Source organism: Aethalodelphis obliquidens, unplaced genomic scaffold (assembly GCF_003676395.1).
Source record: "Aethalodelphis obliquidens isolate GAN/ISIS:26980383/991018 unplaced genomic scaffold, ASM367639v1 scaffold47, whole genome shotgun sequence".
NCBI lineage: Eukaryota > Metazoa > Chordata > Mammalia > Artiodactyla > Delphinidae > Aethalodelphis > Aethalodelphis obliquidens.
In genome coordinates, this window is record NW_020837991.1 from 4,792,131 (window position 1) to 4,801,303 (window position 9,173).

A 9,173-nucleotide genomic window follows, 5' to 3' on the forward strand; every position below is an offset into this window, starting at 1 on the left:
AATTTTGTATTCTGGAACTGGGGAAATAACCATAGGATAAGGTTGTAGACACACTGTGCTCATTGTGAGATGGACCTGAGCAGTACAGGGCTTGGCGCTCAGACAAGGTCCATTGTTCACTTGACCTTCATAAGTGGCTACTCTGACTGGTAGCAGTGACATTCTGGGTCTCCTGGAATGAGTGTTAGCTTAGAACCAGTGTCCAGTAAGTCCCCAAAAATCTGATTATTTCCTTTCCCCAGTTCACAATCACCCTGGTAAATGGCCATAGGTTCCTTGGGGGAGGCTGGGGAAAGAGATGAACAATATACATTTTTGGCAGAATAGAGGAATCCTTCCTCAAGGGCACCCAAATTCTGCTTCGTTCAAGGAGTTCTGGCTTGCCTGGGTGTTGGTTGATTGTGGTGGGGGAGGTTTTCTGTGTGGGTCATTCAAGGCAGACTTTGATTAGTAGATCTAGAGTTCTTTTCTTTCTTTCTTTTTTTTTTTTACAGACACTTTTTCTATTCTTTATTCAAGCCCATGTATTACCAAGAGTTGGTGCTGTGATAGAACTCTGAAGGGTGGCAGCTGCAGAGATAATAATTCTGCCCAAGTGACAGGAGGCCCTTTAGCCACTGTCCCTCTTTGAACCCATTCACTTTAAAAAAAAATTATTGGAGTATAGTTGATTTGCTGAGTTCTTATGCTTACACAGATCAAGTCAGCACTTAGCAGGCTGCTCACCTACTTCTTTTCTAGGGATGCCATGATCATAGGTGTCTGTGAGTCAGGCTCTTCTGATTTCTGCTTTGCTTTGGGTGTTCCCTGCAGTCACTAGCTTGGCATCAGAGGCTGCCCAAGATCTGGCCTCTAATTTGCCTCTCAGTTTCCTCCTCTTCTCTTCCTGCCTTGAGCTCTGGGCTCCAACCGCACTGCAGAGCCTGTGCCCTTCCTTCTCCCCCACTCAGGTCATTCATCTCCGGGCTGTCACGGTTGCCACCCCCTCTGTCCCCCCACTCTCTGTGATTCCACTGTGACCCCCAGACCTCCCCTACATTCCTCTGTCCCTACACTGTACTCCGGTGTTTGGTGCTTAACTATTTATTTGTCTCTTGCCCATTAGGCTGTGAAGTTCTTGAGGAGAGGGCTGTGGGTGACTCATCGCGGCATCTCCAGTACGGGGCTTGGCACTCGGCCAGCGCATGGCGAACGCTCGTTTGCGGAAGTGTGACTTTAAACTCTGGTGCCCAAGTGTCTGAAAGAGGCATCTGACCCCTCTCTGATTGACCTGTCCAGGTGAGAGATGCGGACATTTGAGTGCATCCTCATGCGTTTAACTGAACACGTAAAATACGCATTCCCAAATTGCACTGAAAACTCTTTCCATTCTGTATAGCCAGTCAGTGATGCTGAGTACTTGACATACCCTGCACGATTTTTGTTGTTGTTGTTGCTTTTGACAGCCTTTCCGTCTGTCAACATGATTCCCCATAAATTGTTCTTATTTATAAGACATTTCACACTACACGAGAGCTGCCAGGAACATGGGGAGTCAGGGAGGGGGTGGGGGAGGGATGGGGAAGCCAGCTCTGAGGCTTGTAGGGCTGTTTGTGTTTATGTAGAATACTGGGGAGTGGCTACTCCCCTGGCTGGGGTCTGGGATCGGCGCTGGGCAGGAGCTGTAATTAAAGGCAAAACATTGGCACTTCTGGGCTTTACCACTCCCTCCCAGCTCCCAGCTCTGTGCTAGCTGCAGCCCCTGGAAATTCCTGCACCAAGCAGTGAATTATTCAACAGGACAAGGCAGGTAAAAAAAGAGGTGGATGTATTCACCTTAGCCCCAGCATGCAGGTGAGCAAAGAAGCTCCACGGTGGCAAGAAGCAGACACTCGGTGCAGAAACAAGAGTATTTACAGTGCAAATGCTTCTTGTTTTTAACTTTCTTTTTTATTACTTATTTATTTTATTTATTTATTTTTGGCTGCGTTGGGTCTTTGTTGCTTGCATGCAGGCTTTCTCTCGTTGTGGCAAGCGGGGCCACTCTTCTTTGCGGTGCACGTGCTTTTCACTGTGGTGGCTTCTCTTGCTGTGGAGCACGGTCTCTAGGTGCGTGGGCTTCAGTGGTTGTGGCTCGTGAGCTCTAGAGTGCAGGCTCAGTAGCTGTGGGGCATGGGCTTAGTGGCTCCGAGGCATGTGGGATCTTCCTGGACCAGGGCTCGAACCCGTGTTCCCTGCCTTGGTAGGTGGATTCTTAACCACTGCGCCACCAGGGAAGTCCCTACAATGCAAATGCTTTTTAACCAGACATATCTAACCAGAAGCAAAAAAATCAGTGCATGCTTTTCCTACCACTTTTGTTAGTCTACTGTTTTATTTTTCTGTCTGTCCTCATTGGGGGCCGCTAATGTAGCATACGTATTTATTTGTTTGTTCTTAGAGATGTTGTGATTTGTTGTTATTTTTAAGGTTATATATCACATGCCATTTCACAAAAACACATGGGGTTTTATTTATATATTTGCCCAGAAATTAAACTTATAAAATGCATTTATCTTATGAAGAAGTTGTTTCAATATTTAAAAGTTATGTCAAGGTGGCAGGAATCTGTTATCTTGGGGTTTTTGGGGGGTTATTTGATAGTCTTATTTCAGAGTTTTAAAAAAACACAGGGGATTTTTTTCTGGGATGTTTCTGTAAGGAGATATATTAAGGTACTGAGGGCGGGGTCTGTTTTCAGACTACACCTCCTCTCTCCATCCTAGTCTTGACCTTGAAGTCTTCTAGGAGAATTGGGGCCTTGCTGACCCAGCCATGGGGGAAGTGAGTGACGCCCCTGTCGACTGAAAAAAATGTACAACATAAAAGTTGAGAATTATGTTTTATTTGGAGGGCATTCTGAGGACTTAGGCCAAGGACACAGCCTCTCAGATGCTCTGAGGGATTGCTCTGAAGAGATAAGGGGGGAGCCAGGATATACAGGCATTTTTGCAACAAAGACCAGGTAGTAGGAACATCAAAAGATTACTGTTAATTAAAGAAAACCAGACATATCCAGTTAATGAATTTAGCGCTTTTCTATGTACAGGAAGATGTAAGAGTCTGGGCTCACTGAACTCATTCCTTTGATAGGCACCTCAGCTATCTGGGGCCAGCATCCTGTTCTTTCCCATCCTGAGTCTCCTCAGGGTGCATCGTTGTGGGTGGCTGTAGTGTCTGATGACTGCAACATCCTTTTTTTACGGATACAGCAGGCAGCATTCTTAGTCCACACCCCAAAGGAGAGTCACTGCGTTGTCTCTTAAGGAAAAGGCAGAGGACAACACACTTCTTCGGATTTCTTAAGTTTCTCTCTCAAATTCCCCATCAATTGAAATAAATGTCTCACTCTTCACTTTAACATTGTACTGTCATTCATGCAATTGGCTCTCCTTCCAAGGATCTGTAACACACAGATCCCTTCAGTTTGAAATAGTTTTTTCTCAAACACCTTCATTTCGTTTTACACGCTTTCTCTTCATTAATCTCATTCTCTGTTGTATTTATATTATTTTGTTTACATCCTTTACCTCTCCAGACAGACTACAGGCTATCTGACTGCAGGATCCATGATTGACTGGTCTTCGTAAGACTCATAATTATTGCTAATGAAAATAAATGGCTTATCTATGTTTAATGAGTGAGTGAGTGAGTGAATGAATGAATGAGATCTCAGATCTTAATATCCTACAAAAAATGCTCTCTGTTACATATTTATTTTTAGCCTAACAGTTAGCTCAGGGATAAGGGATAAGGCACAGGCATATTTATCACTTTTGTCAGGAATAAGCAACGTTGTTCTACTATGAAAAGAGCCCTTTATCGGGCCAATCACCATCCATTGAATGTGTAAAGAAAGCACTATATTGAGATGTGGAAAATGAGTGTTTTGGCTTTGCCCAAGGCTAGTTACAGGACATTTTGGAGACTGAGTATCCAGAAAAGGGTGTGAAGTCAGACAGGTAAGAGCTTCTGGTAGGTGCTTCAGTAGCTCAGGTTTGACACAGGTGCAAAAGCCCAACTAAGAATGAACCAGACACTGTGTGCACTAAATGGCATTCGCAAGGTGTTGGGGGTGTTTCTGGTGAATTTGAGGTTTTTGATGTCTCGCCACAGAAAGAATTCAGTGAGAGACAAAGTGATAGGTAAGAAATGGATTTATTTAGAGAGATACACACTCCACAGAGTGTGGGCCATCTCAGAAGTTAAGAGTGGCCCCCCAACTATGGCGTGGTTAGTTTTTATGGGCTGGGTAATTTCATAGGCTAATGAGTGGGAGGATTCATGTAATTATGTCAGGGAAGTAGTGGGGATTTCCAGGAATCGGGCCACCACCCACTTTTTGGCCTTTTATGGTCAGCCTTGGAGCTGTCATGACGCCTGTGGGTGTGTCATTTAGCTGATGTATTACAATGAGCGTATAATGAGGCTCAAGGTCCCCTGGAAGTCGGATCTTCCCCCACCTTGGACCTAGTTGGTTCTAACCAGGTTTTGTCATGTCCTGTGGCTATGCCATTCTTTTAGAGGTTGTGCCCTGCCCCTTTCCCTCCTGCTTCAGTGGGGGATGGCTGCTGAGAAAGCTACAGAAATATAAAATTTATTCAGAATTAGGATAGATTTAGCAAAGACTTCATGAATAAAACACAACCCCTGGTCCAGGGGAGCTCTGCCAATGAAGGGAGACAGACATGGTAACAGGGAATTCTAAGTGGCTGGATGGCTGCAAGGCCACACACTGAGTTCTGGGGTCGGGAGCCCTGAGCCAGCCTGTGGGAGTCTGGGTTGACTCTCCAGAGGTGGCAGCATTTGGGTTGGGAGTTGAAGGGGAAGGAGGAGTTTGCTGAGAAGATAAGCGTTTGTTGGAGAAAGATATCATGGGAATAAGGAACAGCATAGAGTAAGTGAGAAAGTGTGTGTGCCCATGGTGTGTGTGTGTGTGTGTGTGTGTGTGTGTGTGTGTGTGAGTGTGTGTGTGTGTGTGTGTGTGTGTGTGTGCACCCATGGGAAGGCCGAGGAGGTGGGGAGAGACAAAATGTTTCACCTGAGGACTTAGGGGTAGTTTAGCTTGGTTAGAGAGTATAGGGCACTATAAAGGGCACTCACTTACTTATTCCCCTCTGGTTCCGGAAGGGGTTGCCCGAGGCTTATAAAAGTGTATCACCTGTAGTGCCCCAATCTCTGAGCACACAGTTATCACACGGCTGCCATGTGCAAAGCCCTGCTCTAGGGGCCAGGGACACAGAAGTGGACAAACCACATGAAAATCCCTGCCTGTGTGGGCCTACCTTTCATTCAAAAAACAGACAAGAATCAATACAAGTTAGCAAAATCTTGCATTGAGAGTCGAGAGTGACAAGCACTAAGAAGAAGAACAAAGTAGGACAAAGGACAGAAGATGTGAAGGGTGGGCTGGGGCTGCTACTTTCAACCAGGTGACCAGGGAGGCCTCCCTGAGTGACACTTAGAGTCAAGAGCTGAAAGAGGTGATGCTGTAAGTAGATGCCCTTGACATTAGACATGCAAATGAAATTCCAACCCCATGAGACCAGCATTGCAGATTCTCTGACCAAAACAACCAGCTTTTCTCGTGTGACAAACTTCACTAAAACAGAGGGCAGTGAAGGGATTCACCTTGTTAGGCTACCGAGCTTCCTGCCATTGTCTGAAGACCGCTGCTTCTCTTGGCCTCAGACTGGTGGCCATGACATAAGGATGTACTCCTTCAAATCTCCATGATGCTCCACACACCATGAGGAAAGCACTTTCTGACCCACGGAGCTTAATCTCCCCAGAGCCCACATGTGGTTCTCTCAGCCAGCTGCGTCATTCCATCCAGAACAGTGCTGTCCAGTTGGATGATCTATGATGGGGGGGGGGGGGTTCTATATCTGTGCAGAGTGCTGCAAATACAGCTGGTGGGATTGAGGATCTAAATTTTTAATCAAATTTAAGTTGAAAGAATTACAATGGAAATAACTACATGAGGCTAGTGGCTACTGTATTGGACAGTGCATATCTGGAGTAACACTCCAGGAGGCCTGGGGGGTGGAGCTCAGGTGTGCTAGTCCAAGGTGAGGTTGGTAGCTCCAAGTCTCACCCTTGGCAAGGGCTTCCCACCAGGTAAGATATTCTTCTTAGTGTGTAGCTACTGAATAACACACACACACACACACACACACACACACACACACACACACACACACACACACACGTCCCTCTAGGACAAAAAATAATTTCTGGACCATTTGCAGTCTACACCCTTAACATGAAGGCTCCACATCCACAGGGGAGTTGACAGTGAGAATTCATTTACTCATTCTCTCTTTTTCTTCACATTGTGCTCACTAGGTCTCTTAATGTCTTCTTAATGATCTCTCCCTTGGCCATAGCAAGGCCAACAGGAGTTTTGAGGCATATCTTTGGCTGCCTTTGGGGATGGGAAGTTGGGCAGGTTAAAATAATAGTGTAGCCTCTGTTGAAAAGGAGCAAAGAAGAAAGATAAGGGCCAGGAAAAACCAAACCAGGAATAGGACCCCAAATGCAAGCCATGGTGATGAACATACTCTGTGGTTGTACCGCAGAATTGACTGCCTAGCCTAGGTATCTCTATGAGAGGGGAGCCTGGGCTGCTGCATAGTATGAGAGGAAGAAGAGTATAGTGGTTAGAAGCACAACATTTACACAGAACCTGTGTCACTCCAGTATCAAATGAGCACACTTGGGCACAGACTATGGTTTCTAAATACCATTCTCCACCAAGAGGAAGCAGGGCTCCTTGGAGAAATGGGAATGCAAGGGCTGCGGCAGGGAAAATACAAGATGAACCTGGAACATCTTGTGCTACAGAGAGAGTGTCCAAAGAACAATAAGGACAAGTCAAGGGAACGGGAGCCAGGCTGAGCAGGTGCCTACTGGCCACATATTGGACCATCTGAGCATCAAAATGAATGGTGATAGTGATGAAATATCAGATATGAAAAACAAACAAACAAACAAAAACGGTCCCTGAGTCCCTACTGATAATAAATGATTAAATGGGGGAAAAGAGAAGATCAGCTAGAGTAGAAACTCAATTCACACGTAGAAGGAGTGATGGAGATGGCAAGGCACCCAACCACACCCAATGATTCAGGTAAGAAGCAACAATGGATGCTAAAGTGATCGGTGGAGGTTTGATGGCAACTGGTCATTTACATACTTTCAAAGCATCTCCCCACAAGTTACTTACTCATTACAAAGGGAAAGTAGTAACTTTGTAGTGGAGAAAGCTGACAGATATCGCCTTAACCAAATCAGCAAAGTAACAGCACCAGAAATGGGGCAAATTAACATCATGTTCCTCCTGACATCACACACTGATAAAACATCATCACCTCCAAGGATTCCTACCCTAAATATGTAACCTAAATTTTATGGTGAGAAAACATTGGAAAGACCCAAATGGAGGAAATTCTGAACCAAAAAACTCCCACTATGTTCTATTTAAAAATGTCAATATAATAAAAGATAAGGAAAGGCCAAGAAATCATTTCATACTAAAGGAAACTAAAGAGACATGAAAGCTCTGCACCAAAAAAATAGTAGCCAAGAAGAATATCATTGGGAAATTGGTGAAATTTTAATAAGGTCTGTAGAGTAGAGGATACCATTGTATCAGTGTTAAACTTCCTGATTCAGACAATCATATTTTGGGTATGTAAGTGAATGCTATTATTTTTAGGATTTTCATGCATGCTGAAATATTTAGGGATAAAGGGACATGTCAACAATGTACTCTCAAATATTCAAGTAGCTGAGAGAGACAGAGAGATAGAGAATGATAAAGTAAAAACAGGGTAAAACCTTAGTAATTAGTATACACACGTTCTTTTAAATATTCTTTCAATTTTCTAAATTTGAAATTATTAAAAAAAATTCTAGCCTTTAGTGTCAGATTGCTTGGCTCCAAATCCAAGCACTTCCAATGATGAGCTGTGTGTCTGTGGGCAAGTTACTTAAGCTCTCTGGGCCTCAGCTTCTCTATCTGTAACATGAGGATAATAACAGTGCCTTCCTCAGGGTTGTGTTGAGATTGAAGAGTTAATATACGTAAAGCATTTAAAAGAATGTCTGGCACGTGGCAAGCATTGGACAAGTGGAGATTGCTGTTCTTTGTGTCTAAGAGATAAAATCATGGCAACTAGGAAGGTGAGAGGGGGATTTCTCCTGAGACTTTCAGAGTGATGATGTGCATAAGCACTGCTCTGGGGGGTACTTAATGCCCCTCGACCCAGGCCCCATCACCACCTTATGCCATTCACGCCCTGACAGTGCAGATAAGGGCCCTTACTGCCTTTGGGTCTGCCAGTGTCTAGCAGGTGACTTCAGCCTTTTACCCAACTTCTTCGAGCTTCAATTTCACCACCAACAAGAGGGATTATAATCCCCACCTCTAGCTTTTCACTACAGCAAATAATTATCTAGTGATATTTATTGAAAATGCTGAATGTGCCAGGCATTTGGGGTGGATTACCATCTAATCCTCAAAACAAACCTCTGAGGTAGGTACTATCATTATCTCAATTTTAGACAAAGGCCATTGAGGCTTAGAGAAGTTAATTAAATTGCCAAGGTCACACAGCTCATAAATGGTGACACAGATTCAACCCAAGCCTCTAGGGGTAACCTCTGAGCTCTTATTACTGATAATAACCCTTTCCTTGGTTATGGATATTTTTCTCTCATCTCTTCCTCCCTTCTCTCCTTCCTTCCTTCCTTCCTTCCTCCCTCCCTCCCTCCCTCCTTCCTTCCTTCCTTTCTCTCTCTCTCTGTCTCTCTCTTTCTTCCTTCCTTCCTTTTCTTTCTCTTTCTTTCTTTCTTTCTTTCTTTCTTTCTTTCTTTCTTTCTTTCTTTCTTTCTTTCTTTCTTTCTTTCTTTCTCTTTCTTTCTTTCTCTCTCTCTTCCTTCCTTCCTTCCTTTCTTTCTGTCTTTCTTTCTTTCTTTTCTTTCTCTCTCTCTCCCTCTCTCTCCCTTCCTTCCTTCCTTCCTTCCTCCCTCCCTCCCTCCCTCCCTCCCTCTCTCCCTCCCTCCCTCTCTCTCTCTCTCTCTCTCTCTCTTTCTTTCTTTCTCTCTCTCTTTCTTTCTTTCTTTCTTTCTTTCTTTCTTTCTTTCTTTCT